We start from the raw sequence: 17,477 nt of genomic DNA, 5'->3' as shown, positions 1-17,477 counted from the left end.
GTCAATAAAGAAGAGAGAAGTAGGAAACATATAGCAAGATAAACAATTTTATTTGCACAACACAGTGGGTCATTTTATGTCAGCGATATTAGCTTATAGGTGTCTGTATCACTGTAATAAGGGTTACAAAAATTGTACATCACACTCTGTAAATTTTAGCAAAAGCACATGAACTTAAAGCACCTGGGAAAACACTTTGTGGTTGCTTTAGAAAGCCCACTATTACGATATGCATCTAAGCCAACTTCTACGTTGTAATTCAGCCATTACATTTTGTCCGCAATGTAACAAAATACTATTTTCCACTAGAGAAATGTCATTTCAAACATCTACTTATCATAACCGGTAAGAGAAAAATGTCTGGCTCCACTCTGCAGGCGCAAAGCAAATACATCTTTTCTAATTAAGAATAGTTCATTCCGTGTCCCGGCTTTCTGAAACACTCATCTTACATAAGAAGAGTTTTATGTCTTGGATACAAATTGAAAAGTCACAGAAGGTGTACTTATAGAAACTCCCATACTGTTCATTCCCTGAAACTGATGAAGGGAAACTCTACACATTTTGTTTTTTTATGGCTTTATTTGGAGCAATCCATACCGTGCAAATGCTCTTGAATGGCTTTTGAAATGCTGTATAAATCAAAGCAAGGGGGAAAGACAAAAAAAGAAAAATTTAGATCAAGGTAAATCTAGAAGACGCGGCGAAGAAGGAAACCATCAAAACAGTTAATAGATTCAGGGCCTCGGGAGGATTCGTTTTTGGAAGAATTGGCTTAGATGCACATATAACATGCAAATAAACTCATAGCGTGTGCAAATAGACAGAGAAATGTGCTCAGGATTGTTTCTGCTGGTAAATAATTCATTATATCCCATTTAGCACTCTTCTCACTGCTGGCTGTTTCATACTTCAATATTCAAAAGGCGACTGATGTTTCTCAATAAGAAAAAATGTGTCTGTTTTTTCAGGTTTTAACTTTTCTTTTTCATTGCCTAGCCAGAAGAACACAAACTTACTCTGTTGCCGCTTAAAGCAAAGGTTATATATACATACATATCTATATATAGAGAGAGAGAGAGAGGTAGGTGTGGGACAGATATAGTACTTGTCAGAATTTTCCCAAAAACACAAAATTGGAGACAACAATTTTTTGGCACACAACAGATCCTTTGTCGTGTCTCGTTTGATATCTTGAAAAAGTAAAAGATATTCTTCATACTGTGAACCACGCGGTTTTCACATTGGGAAAATGATAGAACGCCTCCTTATCTGTCATCTTAGAGGTAAAGACTAGCAAGCCATCATCTCTCCCATTGTGGTATTCGAGTATAACATAGACGTACACTCACACTGTTCTTTTGTGTGTTTAAAATACAACTGCAGGAACGTCGGGATATTAGTGTGGGTTGTCCAGTTTGTATATGTTCTATGCAGACACGGGGAAATCACATAACCAATGCATTGTAGTTTATGATTATTATTTTCATGTATTTATAAAGTGCCAACATATTCCACTACGCTGTACTATATAATGGTGTATACTGTACATTAAACTTATAGATTGCAAAAATACATAATTGATTGTCAGGGCCTAGCGACACTAATAGGTTGGAGTCCGGACCAAGGAAGAAGCTGTATGCAGAAGAAATCCAATTTGCGGTAGGGGGTTAAGAGAGTTCTTAGTCATATCCAGGCAAAAAGATCAGGACAGGCAGTGAATAGCAAAAAAAAGGAAATAAAGCTGGAGGTCAGAAATGGATGAGTCAAAGCAAAATAGTAATTTAGGAACACCCAGGGGCTTTACAAAGAAAGACCTATATTTGGGCATTGAACTCAGGTCTTTGGCTCCTTTTATTTTAAATGTTCACATTACAATGTAGCACAATGACATCACACCCTGCTGTGCAATGACTTGCTGGAATGACATCAGTCCGTGGTCATGGGTGCCACGTCTGCTTTTTAGCACACAAATGATAAGACTTTACTGTTGCACATCTGAAAGTACTGTTGCTGAATATGGAGAAAGTGCAGTGCAACTGCTAGTTTGGCAGCTATAATTACTAGTAAATGGGGGTGGTATTGTTCTGTATAGGAGACCAGGACCATTTTACTGTTCTGGTGTTGGTGTAAAAAATCTCCCCCAAACTGACTAAAATATTGGTTGGATCTACAAGGAGTTCATCTATAAGGGAAGGGGACTGTTATGTTTTGTTTTATGTTTGATTAATTTTGTTATTGACTCCAGTATTTAGATTTCATGTATTTTTTTCCCTAGTCTCACTCCTTTAGTAGATAGTTCAGGAGAAATTGGAAGTCTCCGCACTGCAGTAGGGCTCTGTGAAAGACTGGGTTACATCCAGAAGATATGTAATCCTTGCCACAAGTCTTCGAAAAAAACTTGAATGTCAGGAAGGCTGCAAACAACTCCAAATTGATCCCAGGACATCTTCCATAGGTTAAAACAGCTATTCGCCAGGTTTAAGGTGGTGAGTAGCCAAATTTCAGTTCTTAAAGGGCCAGTGTATGATAACTTTCAAAATTCAAACTAGAATTTTTATAAAAGCTTTAATCGAATTTGAATTCCCTAGTTGAATTTGACAATTTTTGCCATATAAAAAAGTGAAAATTCGAATTTGAATTTTCTCTTCGAACCTTGAAAGGTAATCCAAGTAACACAGACAAGAAATGCCCATTGGTGTCATGATACACTACTGCTTTCATAAGCCTTTACAAAGTATAGTAGGTTTGAGAGGTCAGTACCATGACATACCATCTGTAGCATGAACATAACAGGTCCAACAGCTTGCCTGGGTGCAGGCAATATATGTTTTGCATTCCACACTTGCTGAATTTGACCTCTCCTGTTATTTTTACAAGAAACAGGGAACTGACCCAGTTCTAGTAAAGAGATCTTCCCAATGGGATCTCCTGAAGTGATTCCATTTAATAAGATTTACAGAAAATATCAGTAAGGGCAGAGACACAGTCAGATTCTGGGAGATTAGTCGCCCGGAAACAAATCTAATCTTCTTCTTTGGGGCGACTAGAACTGTCAGGCGACTAATCTCCCCGAATCTGACCGTGTGTCTCTGCCCTAAAGACAGGGACAGGCCCATTTTTTTTACTATCCTGAATAATCAGGGATCTGATGTTATGATTAACCAATGCACAGCCTTCCCTGATTTCTTCTTAGATAATATGACAATGGCAGAAACTAAAGTGCTACGTAAAGTGAGGTTGAGCATAAATGTCCACAAAGGATTTCTTAGCCTTATATCCAACCCTAACTTAATAGATGAAATTTGAACCAAGCTTGTTGGAGGAAGTACCATTAGGGTGGATTTGAAGGCTAGGTCAGCTATTGCAGCTGTGGCGAGACCTTCTTAGGCTGGACACATGATGGTTAGGCCAATATATGTATTGAGTTTTGAGCAGGTCTGGACTGGAACTCACAGGATGCCCTGGCATTTCATGTACATAGAGGCCCAAACAGCCCTCACATACCCAATAAGTAGTGACAGTCTATGGTATTTTACAGGAGCCCCTCTGGCATTGGCCAGTCCAGAGCTATGTTCGTGGCAATAATTTATTATCTAGGGCTTCTTGTTCTACACAATATGGGCAGTGGACCAATAGCATTTGCCACTTTGAAGTAGAAGGTTAAAAAAAACAGACATTATATTTGTTTTTAAGGCCTGATTACCCAAAATAGTAACCTCAGGTTAAGTGCAATTTATTTATGCATATCACGAAAACAAATATACCTATGTAAATTAAACCATCTGCCTTTATCAGGGAGACGTGAAACGACAATGCCAAAGCATTTGTCGAAAATAATCAATATCATCCATGAACATTAAGAGGAATGTTAGTTGTCCTGCAAACTCACGCAGAAGATTAGCAGTTTACTTCATTCTCTTGAGCCATTCACATCTTGTCATCAGCTGAACACTTATGACTAGTGATGGGCGAATTTATTCGCCAGGCGCGAATTCGCGGCGAATTTGCGCGATTCGCCGCCAGTGAATAAATTCGCAAAACGCTCGTGGAAATTCGCATCAAAAACGAGACGCCAGAGCCGATTCGAGAATTTTTTGCCGTTTCGCGAATTTCTTGCGAAATTCGCAAATTTTTCGGCGAAGCAAAACGGCGCAAATTCGCCCATCACTACTTATGACAGAGTTTATTTATATCAGTTTTTCACTGCAAACTCACTGCAGACATTTGAAGTTGATCCATTCACTTACCAATACAGATTTCCAAACAATAAGCTTGTAAGTGGAGTCTGGGTCACACCCCTGGGCAGGTAAGCGATTCCGCGCATGCGAACCAACGCTTGAGGAGTGGGCGACGTAGCTGGCTTAGCCCGGCACTGCCCCTGGGAATCATTGCCTGTAGAGAGGCACCTCCTCTAGTGCAGGGTTACCACTAGAGCAACCCAAATGGGGCTCTTTACTGAGAGTGCAACCAGGAGATACTCTTGGTTTAACTCCAAACAGAAAAGAGATATCTTTTCATTTAAAGGGGCAGACTCACTATTGGGCGAATTTTCAACAGCTTCGCCCCCCTCGCACCACTTTGCCAGGCACAAATGTGCTATGAATATGCTATTTCACTTCAATGCAAAGTTTTGTCTCGGGCGTCGAACACTTGCGACTTTACGCTATCGCTACTTTGGCTGTGCGAGCATTTCATAGCAAAGATGCGCTAGCGTTCATTTGTGCCTCCCAAAAATTCGCTAGTGATCTTGCGCTTAGGTCAATTTGCATACGGCAAGAAATTTAAAGTTGTTTGGCGTTCTTTATTATGCTGTAAATGTTGGTGCAAATGCTTGAAGTTACTGGTTTATATTACACATGTCCAGGGAACCTTAACAGAGACAAGAGAGTTAATATAATGGCCTACACATGAGTCCACTGTAAAATGCATGTTCCATATGTTATGAAATGTCTGGAGAAAACTGGTTACCCAAAAAAACTCTAAGTTAGGACTTTTGCAGCCAATCCCACTTCAAAAAAGGAAAAGTCGCCAGCGTTTTTTGAACTTTATTGCATTTTCGGCTCACAGAATATGATGTAAGTGACAGAAGATTGAGGAAGGTCTAGCTTCTTTTTAGCACTTCGCCTGGTCTGAGGTGGCGAAGTCAATCCTGGCGAAAGAGGTAGCGTTCAGTAAAATCCGCACTTTAGTGAATTTGCAGATTAACAATAGTTTGCCAGAGCGAAAAGTCGTCTGGCGATAGAATGCGAATGAATGCTAGCGACGGTTCCCTTTTCTAGCGAATAGGCGCCTGCAAATTGTTAGTGTTATCGACTTCGCCCGTTAGTGAATCTGCCCCAAAGACTTTTTGTTTTATCTTAGGAGTACCTCTGTGGGACTAAAGCATCTTCAGATTGCACCTTCCATTTCTTATGATATTTGGAAGGAAACTGAGGTGGAAGCGCATGGAGTCTGTAGCAGATAAATAAACTGCATCCACCGCTGAGGTAAAAAATCTATTGTTTTGAGGTAAAACAATTCTGCAACTCTCCTTCCTGTGATGTCACACTGCTCCCCACTGTCAAATCAGCACTGAGCTTAGCTTCTCAACAGCTGCTCAAAGTACATTGAGCATGTGCGTGCCACAGACACTCCTAACAAAATCCAAGACGAGAAACTCCTGTGACAACTTTAAAAGCCTGGATCATACTATTACGTCATACCTCCTAACATTTGGAAAATAGAAAGAGGGAGAAAAAGATTTTTGTCATGCCCATTTTATGGCCACACCATCTATTTTAAAAAAATTAACAGACTATGGAATGTTTTTAAGGGTTTTAGGTTCAGGTTTTATGTGCTATTACAGTTTTGACAATGAAGGTGTATTGCCCTTTAAGCTGTAAGTCTCATTTCTCCCAAGAGACCTGCTTATCTTTAATAGCAGTATGCACAAAAAGTCTCTGTCTTAAATATATTGATAATGGGTTGAGTGCAGAGGAATCTTGTATTTTTCCATATGTATTTTGTGGTCACAGCCTCATTGCACCCCCGCCTAATGATTTTAAAAACTAGTGGTGAGCACAACTTCCCCTTGTTTGTTATAGTTATACAGGAACAGTGACCAGCTCCATGTTGTAGCTCCCACCCTTCCCAACTATAGTCAGGTGATCCCACTGGTGTCTAATAAAAGGGCAGCCAAGTTTGGGAGTTTTACTTTGAAAGCAGCTAATAAGTTGCAGGTAAAACTTAGTCCCTTTGTAAAATGTATAATGAAGCAATAGAATTCTTAATGAATCAGATGAAAATTAAGTGTAGGACTGGCCAGATATGTGATGACTTTAGTTGGCCAGTTTAAATATATTGCAATATATGGACAGACAATCCCTGTTTTGTTTAAAGGGTAAGGCATTTTTTTAGTAGCAGTATGCACAAAATGTCTCTGTCTTAAATATATTGATAATGGGTTGAGTGCAGAGGAATTTTGTATTTTTCCATATATCTTTAATAGTTACAATTTTATCTTTGCTTATCTTAAATTGTTACAAATGTGTCTAAATGCAGCCGTCACATGTTCTGGGCTCTCTGCCAAAAGCCTCTTTTTTAAAGGGATCCTGTCATCGGAAAACATGTTTTTTTCAAAACGTATCAGTTAATAGTGCTACTCCAGCAGAATTCTGCACTGAAATCCATTTCTCAAAAGAGCAAACAGATTTTTTAATATTCAATTTTGAAATCTGACATGGGCTAGACATTTTGTCACAGCTGCCACTGGTCATGCGACTTGTGCCTGTACTTTAGGAGAGAAATGCTTTCTGGCAGGCTGCTGTTTTTCCTTCTCAATGTAACTGAATGTATCTCAGTGGGACATGGGTTTTTACTATTGAGTGTTGTTCTTAGATCTACCAGGCAGCTGTTATCTTGTGTTAGGGAGCTGTTATCTGGTTACCTTCCCATTGTTATTTTGTTAGGCTGCTGGGGGGGAAAGGGAGGGGGGTGATATCACTCCAACTTGCAGTACAGCAGTAAAGATTGAAGTTTATCAGAACACAAGTCACATGACTTGGGGCATGTCTAGCCCCGTGTCAAATTTCAAAATTGAATATAAAAAAATCTGTTTGCTCTTTCGAGGAATTGATTTCAGTGCAGAATTCTGCTGGAGCAGCGCTATTAACATTCATTTTGAAAAAAAAAAATATACCCATGACAGTATCCCTTTAAATTCAGGTTTTAGAAACTTTCTGGCTTTCGGTGCAGGAGATCAAACAGCAACTCGGGACATTTCAGTAACAATCCGGGACTGCGGGTTTAGCTGTCAAAATCTGGACCACCCAGCAAAAAACGGGGCAGATGGGAGGTATGTAGCGGTGCTGAACCTTTAGGCTGGTTCAGTAAATTCAATATATAAAATATGGCATTTATAGCCATAATCATTTTTATAGTTTAGTTGTACTTATGCAACACTGGACAATTTTATTCTTTGAAACAACTCACCAGGCATTATGGGAGTGGATTATCAGTGGTTAAGGAGGGTTAAATACCCAAGTTGCCCCAGTCTTGCATACTGGTTTAGTTTCAGGTAACCAGGGCAAGACTAGCCATAGTTTGCAATTGAAGACACCACTTAAGTTGAAGGACCACTCCTGAAATGATGTAGCAGAAGCCAGCTGATTTACAGACCTGGATGAGAACAAACAAACAGCTGCTACATGCTTCCAAGTAGCCAATCCAGAAAAATAGAAAGGCTTATACAAATACTGCTTTCAATTGCAATTTCCTTTACAAGTAATTTTTAAACCATCGAAAATGTTAAAATAGAAAGTTATTTAGAATTGTAGTTACATTCATGGGGAAACAAATCTTTTTTTTTTGGGTCAATATCTTTATTCATCATTGCCAATGAACGCCCTCTTGTTCTGTCACTCAGGTACAGTTCATTTTAAGGTTGCTGAGACCCAAGGATGCTATATTTGGTGAATAATACTGTACATTAGTACATGGAAATATATTTCCCTTTAGTTGTTATAATTTAGAGTTAAGACATACAAGCATACAAGCAAGGTTAAACAGGGGTAGAACAGATTTAGACTTACTTGTAACTCTCTGTCTCTCTCTCTGAGCCTGTTCTATTTTAAAAATCTTCAATAAAATCCTCTGGCCCTGGCCTATATTGTGACCTACCTGAGATTTGAAATGAACATTGCTGTTTGAATCTGGATTAAAAAAGATAAAAGGCAGCTTTCTTATAGATAAACTACATCCTGAGCTTTAATGTCATATTTGTGTGACAAGGTAAGTGCTTACAGGATTAGCCATCTGACACCGTGGGAAGCGTCACCTTGTTCCCTTGTCACATTAAAAGTTTCCTTGACATCAGATGGAGTATCACTCTTACCTCTGAATTAGCATGAACCATCCAGAATAATGATCAGTGAAACAGTGAAAACCATCGTACAATATAGTACAATGGTACAATATGTTTCTAACAGATTCATTTGTTATGATTACATTAAGTATACATTTTAGAACATATATTTATGCTGCGAGTGAAGATTGTGAGCTCTGTGTTAAAATATGTTACAGGGATAGCAAAAATGCAGGGAAATTAAGGTGGAAGTAACTGGAGAATTTTGGAAATGTTCCCACCTGCTGTCTTTTCATTTGACCTACAATAGAGGAATGCCTCTAAGATACAGGCGCAGAGGCCAAGGGGTATATTTATCAAAGAGTAATAGTGAAGTTCCGCCACTAGAGTGTAATTCTGCCACTCTCCATTCATTTCTATGGGATTTTTATAGGCGTATTTATCAAAGGGTGAACTTTCACTTTCACCCATTGATAAATACGCCTTTCAAAATCCCATAGAAATGAATTGAGAGCTGCGGAATTTCACTCTAGTGGCGGAACTTCACTCTTTGAGGAATTTACCCCCAAGGTTTCTGCTTGCTCTGCATTCCTGTAAAATACAGAAATAGCAATTAGTAGGATTGGGATTGAGGATTGGGATTAAGACAGAGGGGGACTCTTTTAGAGACCTGCAGACAAAAGTGCAAGAAGGACACAGTAAAAGGAGGCAAGAGGAGGGACTCACAGGAACCTCATGATCATGAATATTAATCAAAGGAATGAAAGTTTCCCAAAAGTTCCCCATTTAATACAAGACTGTCTCCCAAGCTCATGTAGCTGACAACAACCCAGGGCATGTGCTGTTAATCAGCAGAAAAGATGATGAGGCGCTACAAGAGGCTTCCATGAAGGCACAGAACTTCCCATCTAAAAGGCTGTGGTCACCTTGGTGAGGTAGAGAAGCCTAAAACATGCCTGTCACGTCAGGTATCCCCACTCAAAACAAAGACCAAGGCTAAGGTCACAGCTCAAGCTTCTGCCTACAACAGTTGCCTTTCACGTCGGAGGAGCCCTTTGCTACTTGGATGCCACCAGGTCTTATAGTGAGAGAACCAAGGTGAGGATTCAGGGCTGACACGGTAACCAGAATGTGTGTCAGAAAGGACAGGAAAAAAGTAAGTGTAATAGGCCGGGTTCAATACCAATCAGATGGTGCAGTATGGAATCCGGAAACAAGAAACAGTACAAAATCAGGATCCAAAAGATAAATAACAGGCTAAGGTTGGTGCAGGCAGTAAATCAGCAGAGGGACAGACACATTTTAAGAACAGGAACCCAGACAATAAGTGCACCCAGGATCCTATATTCCACCTACAGTGGGTTGGGCATTGAACAAATGGACAAGGCACCTTTAAACATTTGAATTTTGCAGCAAGCACAATGACATCAAATGTGGCTTGCAGAATAAAAGGACACGGGTGGCAAAATTGGAACGTGGCTAAACATCCCCACCACTCCACTAAACCACCAGGTATTATTACAATGCCAAACTAAGGTAGATTTAATAATTCTCTTGCCATTTAATATAGTTTTTGATACATATTGTGCAAGACTTACTGGGGCTCATTTATTAACGCAGCGCAGCGCTAAAAAGAGCGCAGTGGCCAGACATTTGCCCAGCGCATGCGAGTATTTAATAATGTAGCGCACGATACCTTAACAGTGCGATTTGTGCGCTAATGTAGACACAAGACAGGTGCGACGTGTGAAACTGCGTATCAGCTGTCGCAGTGCTTATAATAAATTGTGCGCACAGGAAGATACCGCAAAGGTAAGGATTAGTTGTGCTCATGTATGAATGCGCTGCTTTAATTAGTTGCGTCACATATTGCGCATATTGCGTTCACTTAGACGCATCTGCATTTGTTTCTGTGCTAATATTTGTTTGGTTGCAAAGGTGTTTAGCCTACCTGATAACCTTAAAGGAACCTTGGTCAATATAAACATGTTGGGTGGAAGGCGTGGTTAATATGCACTTTACAAGGGTTGTTCATCTTGAATATACTAGCGCAGCTGGGCAGGAATGCGCATTTTGAAGAGCGTTACTATTACGCCACGAAGAGGCAGGCGTAAAAATTGTGGTGCTGTTGCCCGGGTGCAGTTTTGCACATATACAGACGCAAATCTGCGACGGCCGCAGTGCAAGCGCATTGTAGCCACGCCCACAGCCACGCCCCTAACAACCACGGCATCGTTTGCGACATAAATGCCCAATCTTTTGCGCAATGCGCATAAACAAAACCATCGCAAAAGCTCTGTGTTATGCGCAATATCACGCAAATATATTAGCGATCACGCTTGTGATGGCGCAGACAACCTTTTGCGTCCACTTATGCGCTGCGCTGCTTTAATAAATGAGCCCCACTACTTTTTACCCATGAAAAAAAGCCATAATTACATGGTAAGCTAATTTCCTATGTATCCACGTTCTCCTATTAAGAAAAAGATCAAATCAAATGAGGGCTGTTTGCATACTCTCAGTAAATTGGCAAAGGTTTGGGAACAGGTTGGGTAACTCCACTGCTAAATTATAAGCCCTCATCTCTGTTATAATGGAGTGTTGCCCACATCAAGTGAAACAAATGACTGTTTATATAGGGGAAGTGTAGGGTATTTTGGCACAAATGATGCAACAGTGGCATAAAAGTTATTACATTAAGCAAATGCCCAGTTTTATTGTTGGAGATCACCTTTAAAGGAGAACTAAAGCTTAACTAAAGACGCAGGCTAGAAATGTTTAACATTATGTTTTGGGCTTCTGTACCAGTCCAAGGCAACCACAGGGAAGATCTGCGCCTCCTAAGATGTTTACATGATGGCTTCTAAGGAACCCGCTCTACTGGGCCACCAGCAATGACATGTCATTAGGTGACAGGTCCATTAGGAGGCATATTTTTAAATATATTTCTAATTTTGACACCAACTTCCCAAATTATGGTTTGTATTATCACATAATTTTATCTTAGGCTGTTGTGTCGTTTGAATATTTCACCACAAGCCAGCTTCTATAGTCACTAAGTTACCATATGCTCAATATGACGTTAAGGAACTATATTAAATTACTAGAAAGCGGCATAGGTATAGGCAGTAGAATGCATCAGTTTTATGGGTTCAAGGAGCGACAAGGTTTGGTGACTTAAGAGGATGGACAGAAAGAATCTACATGCATAGTAACTGTTTTCTAGATACATTTTACAGATTCATTAAAATTAAATTATTGTTTAAAATGCTATCATTTTTATACTATCTATAAATCTTATAATAGTTCAGTGTATGAAATGTAGGCTAGTGTTGTATTTCGCTGACACTGATAATAGTTAATACTAGATGGATAGTATTGACAGATTCATATAAATAATATTATACTGCAAAGCCTACTGTAAAATAAATATGATTTTTTTGAAGACTTAAGTAGATAATAAATGAAAACAGATCATTTGAAATTGATTGCCTGTTGGAGTCCTTAATTACCATGGAACCTTATTATGTGCTTCTTTATTTTTACCATTGGGAATTAATTCACTTGGTAACAATATTATGTCAGTACAATATATTCAAAGTCATTATTTTCATAATTAAGCTTTTACAGGATAGCGAAGATCTAAGATCTTCCTAAAATGCACTTAAAATCCTGTTATGATGTCACCATGCGCTCCAACGATACACTTTTTATTTGAGAAAGGGGTTTACATGAAAGCATTATTGATAGCTTCCTTCTTAATATAGGTTATTGATTTAAGTAGAAAGTTCTGGTGGAGATTGAATCCTTTCCTAGAAATTCTCTCTTGAGTTCTGAAAGCTCAGAAATAGGAAATGTCAAATAATATTAGTTATTAGTGTGAAGGACAGCAGCAGTTGCTATTATGCAATCCACAGATGTGCCAAACTCTTCGTACCACGGTTGAAAATCTAGTGTGTGTTCACATAGATTCATTGTGCATCTTTCTACTGTCTAAAAAGATAAGCAAAAAGACAAAAAAATTGCAGGGAATGATATCATTTATCTCTTAGTTCAGCTGACTATGATATCATGCCACATACCCTGGCCTGCTAGGCTGTAAACACTGAAATGGAAATTCAGTTACCGGACACCACTTGAGATAAAAGATAACGATTATTGACACAAGCTCCTTGGATTTGAATACACAAAGAGTCAGAACCCCGAACAAAGGAATCACAGAGTTTTATAGACTTGGGAACATATGATATAAAAACAAACTCAAACTGGAATGAAAGAGAGTTACCGGTGGGCGAGCATAGAGGTATCGCTTCACAGCACAAAAAACAAATAACTTCTCTTACAGCCAAAAAGGTGGTTCTGCTTAAAGGTCACGGTATTAGTAACCAAGGCTAACTTGAGAACAGAATCCAAGTTAGCGGGGCTCACAAGGGAAACTGTATACACAGAATTGTATTCTCTCTCACCGATTTTGTCTTTTTTTTAATGGGATTCTATTTGGGTTTCCTTTGCATCCTGCTTCATTAGACACACTTGCACCCAAAGAATCAGGTGCAGATGTCACTTGTGTGGCAAACATTTCAAATAATGCCAGACAGACTTTGGAAATATTTGGCACAACTGTACTAAGTTTATGATGAAGCACACATTCAGTTCTGTCCATTTTGTCAAACGAACGCAACTGCAATAGGTGCAGCCCAATAGCATTAAGAATAAAAGTTGGGGATAACCATAATTTTGCGAAAACCTTCTTTGCTACTCTAAATATATGGCTTATTATCACGTGTGCTGCTGTTGGGATATACTTTATTTTACTATTAATAAAATGTGTGCTGGGTGTTTATGCAGTATGATATTTAAGAGTTGGTACAAGCTACACCAGAATCGTTTCACTTTAGTACAGGACCACCAAATTTGACGCATTGTACCTATTTCTAGGCAACCTCTGAAACAGTGTGGATCTGTATTGGGATCCCAAGATGCTTCACAAGCAGGAACCATTTATCATCTGCTCATGGGAATTTAGGTCCAGGGAGAGGAGCAACCATTGAATGTCCCGCTCCCTGGCCATGCAAAGGAGATTTTAGTTATTGGCTTAGCCATCAAGTCTTGCTAGTCTGTTTTTAAGGATGGAAAGGCTAGTTGCTTCAAATAGGGTTTACATTTGGCCTTAGATATTGTATGTGTTTGCCGATATAACTTTTGGAAGAATAATTGGAATGTAGCTACTATATCTCATGAATGCGCTGATGGTCTGCCCTGAAAATTAATGAGCTTTTGTATAGGTAAGAAAACTTTACCTTTCAGCTTGTTATCTAAGAGGGTGTCAGCCTTATTACATTTTGATAATACATGGTGTTATTTTACTTAAAAAAATACACCCAAATCATATGTGATGGAGTGTACTTATTGACTACTTGGTTAGACATAAATAGAGCCATCATTTAAAATTTTAAATACTGAAGCTCTGTAACTTGCTGCATACAGAACAGGCAAAAATCAAATGTGCATTTATTATAATTTGCATTACTGCCTCAGAAATTTTGCAAATGTATATACTGTAGATATTTAAAAATATAAAATATAGCATTTCTGTCATGGTCGGCACCCAACACCAGAACAAACACCAGGCACCCTGGTCTCGGCTCGTGCTTCACCAGTAGTGTGACCACCTTTGGGCCTCGGGAGGAGCCCTCGGCTTACTTGGATGCCACCTGGACTTAAACGAGAGGTGCAAGATGAGGGTTCTGGATAGGCAGAGGGGCACAACTGTAAAACAAAGTCTTTGGACAGAAGGTCGTAGTACAAGGCGTTAGGCAAAAGAGTAGTCAGATCAGGCCGAGGCAGGCAGAGAATAAACGGGCAGGCAAGGGTCAAACCAGGAAGTCAATCAGAGGGTTAATCAGAAGAGGTAATCGGTATACAGGCAGGGGTCAGGATCCAGAAGTCAGAATAGTCAAGGCTCAGGATCACGGGCAAAGAATCCAGTGTAATGGCCCTTTAAATACCCATAAGGCTTCGCGAAAGAGCAGAGACGCGCCGCTCGTACCCTTAGTTGACCAGCGCAACAGCAGGGGAAGACCGGCGTGGCGGGCGTCCCCGCCGGCCCGCTAGACCACCAGGGTAAACCGCCATTACAATTTCTTGGGATAGTGCCATAGTGACATTAATGATTAAAAATCATAACCAAAGGGGAATTTTGTTTAAAATTTGAGTTTGGATTGAGAAAGGTCTTAAGAAAGTCATGTTAGCTACAAAATGTTCTTCTAGGAAGTGAGGGCCCTCCTTCAAGTAATAGCATACAGAAGCACAATGATTTTTGCATTGAGAGCACACTATTGTCTGAAATAGTGGAGGTCTGGACCAGCAGACCTGGGCGAGCTCAGTATTATATACTACTAAACAGAGAAAAGCTGTCGTGAAAAACCTATTGGAAAAGTACTTAAGTATGCGCTAATTCTAAACATACTAATTGAGGACTTGGCAAATATGGAACCCTGTAATTTATATACATTACTGCCACTATGGGACTATTGGAAGAGTTATATATAAACTTCTTATGAAGTTAACTTTACAGAGACTTAAGTTCACTAATCACTCCCATAAATCCAAGCAGGATTTTACAAACCAGGAACCCCAAGGCCGGCACCACTTGTTTTTACCTTCCCAGTGTCTGCTTCCCTTTCCTGTACATGCCCACACGTGGAAGTCCTATCTTGTCGGGTCCAGAGAACTGGGGATTGATACGTGGGAGATTTAAAGAGAGAGCAATGTTTCCAGTGCTTGGAACCCATTCAGATGTGGCTGGGTGGCATGCTGCCCCTGAAATTCAATTCTGCTGCCCTAGGCCTGGCCTTTGTTGCCTTCATACAATTCCGGGCCTATTGGAGAGGGTCCCTCCCATAGCGCTGCTTTGCTTTTATGGGCTAGGGAATTATTTTTAATGTTTTGCAGTGCCAATGTAAACACGTTTGCCATATATTTATTGGGATGGAGCATTTTAACCCTGCAAGGAATTAGTCTCTGTAAGGGAGACTTACCGTTTCCTCCATTCCGCTCCCCAAGATGGCGGCGCCCAGTCTCCTCACGTGGCACGTTCTGACGCTGGACCGTCAGACGTACGCATAGCTGTGAGGCCAGCGTCGAGATGCCAGCGACAGAATAGAGACCAGCGTCAGAGCATCACAACACCCATTTTAGCACCAAAGGAGGCCTATTTAAGGAGTCTGGACATTGTAAATATTGCCCAAATATAGGTTCTTCTTATTGACTTCCTGGGTGTGAATTATAATAATTCTTGTTGGATTCCTGTTTTTACTTTGGCCTGTTTTTGGATGTTGAGCCTTGCTGCCTGGACTGACTCTTTTTGCCTGGACTTTGACTACCCTTTGTCTTAACCCTTCTGATACTGCGAACTCTATTGAACTTTTTGCTTCCTCCTTGGTCCGCGATTCCAACTGTGCCTTCGGGCCCTTACAGTCTCATGGAGTGGTGTATAGATATCTCTACATGTTAGAGACACCATGCAGGCATACTGTAATTAATTATTTGGAGTAGCATGTAGTGTCTGAAGTTTTGAATTGTGTAACCTCTTTACTACACACTCCACAATGGACGGCATTTCTGGACTAATAGTAAAGAGGTTACACAATTCAAAACTCCAGAAAAAACAGTTGGCACCAGTGATCAAAGATTACCGTAATTCAATATAAATGTTTAGACATACGAATAATGTCAGAGAAGAGAAATACCTAGAGCCATAGAGTACAGTTTGAATAAGGAAGATGTGTCACTCCAGCCAAGCATCTAAGGTTGCGCATTAGAGCAGTAAGCCCCTCCAGGCAAAGTAATAAGGTGCAATTATTGTGTGGGTTGGACAGTTATGAATGAATCTAGAGAAACACCTCCCAGGCTTGGTAATGTCTGTCAAATAGAATTCATGCCTTCTTCCAACCAGCCTTTTTTTTCAGAAAAGAAATGGAATATGTAGAGAATATAAGAAATACTAACACAATTCCACTGTTCAATATTGGCAAATTAAAAAGTGCAACTCAGTAGAGACTTTAATTCTTTTCCACGACAGGGGTCATCTGATATATTTTCTTCAACTGAACAATTAGTGTTGGCTCTGTAGCACTCGTCTTTAGGTAATGGTAAGCCTTGGGATATAACCTGGAACAGCCGGATGAAAATGTTCAGATTCTTCTAAGCACTGATGCCTGAGGATAATGCAAGGCTGCTAGGAAAGGCAATTCCTACCAATTAATGCCAAGTCAAGATTTATTATTGCTATTAGCATCATTTATTTGTGAAGTACAAACATGGCCAGCAGCATAGTCCAGAACAGGGGCATAGCTATAGTCAACAATCATTGTCAGAGATACAAAATGATGTGACAACTCATGTGGGTTCCCAAAAACCCCATATTTAGTTATATTTTTTAATACAAGCCAAGTTGATTACAGGTTTAGCTTTTCAACTGAAATTGTTTAATAATCTTTGCATAGGATGTGTGTTTATTTTTCTTTTTTTGCATTGCTTGTGAAAGTAATTCCTGGGCCCCAGGGGAAAACACCTAAGGAAATTGTAAACTTGAAAAAAATAATGCCTCTACATTGAATTGCTATCAAATGCAAAAACATAGGCATAAATACTGGATATGTGATTCATAACATCTTTAACCCCAATTACAATTTTAATGTTCTAATATATGTTGTATTTCAGAGAATCTTGGTTATATGCATATACCTTTTATACAGAATCTACAGCCTGATCATATGTGTGTATACATACGTATATAGATATACACATTTATGGGTATGCTAATGAACATGGTTTTCCCAAATAATGGGTCTTGCCATAATTTGTCATTGACATTATACCCTATGTTGTTTAATAAGGATTGGCGGCCAACAGCTCGATTTGCTCTACACAAAGTAAAATAATTACAAATAAGATGTAGTAACTATTTAAGTTTTTCTAAATAAATGTAGCATTAGAGCAAGGGAGATTGCAAACTATAATTCATCTCTACATAGAAGAGTTTAAACATGGCATTGGCCTTGAAATGCTGCAGGGGTAGTTTGCAGAACATTGCAAGGCTTTGTCTACATTATATTTTTACATGTGCTTT

Source organism: Xenopus laevis, chromosome 3L (genome assembly GCF_017654675.1).
Source record: "Xenopus laevis strain J_2021 chromosome 3L, Xenopus_laevis_v10.1, whole genome shotgun sequence".
NCBI lineage: Eukaryota > Metazoa > Chordata > Amphibia > Anura > Pipidae > Xenopus > Xenopus laevis.
The sequence above is the reverse complement of the archived record's forward strand: the minus strand, read 5'-3'. Positions refer to the sequence as shown.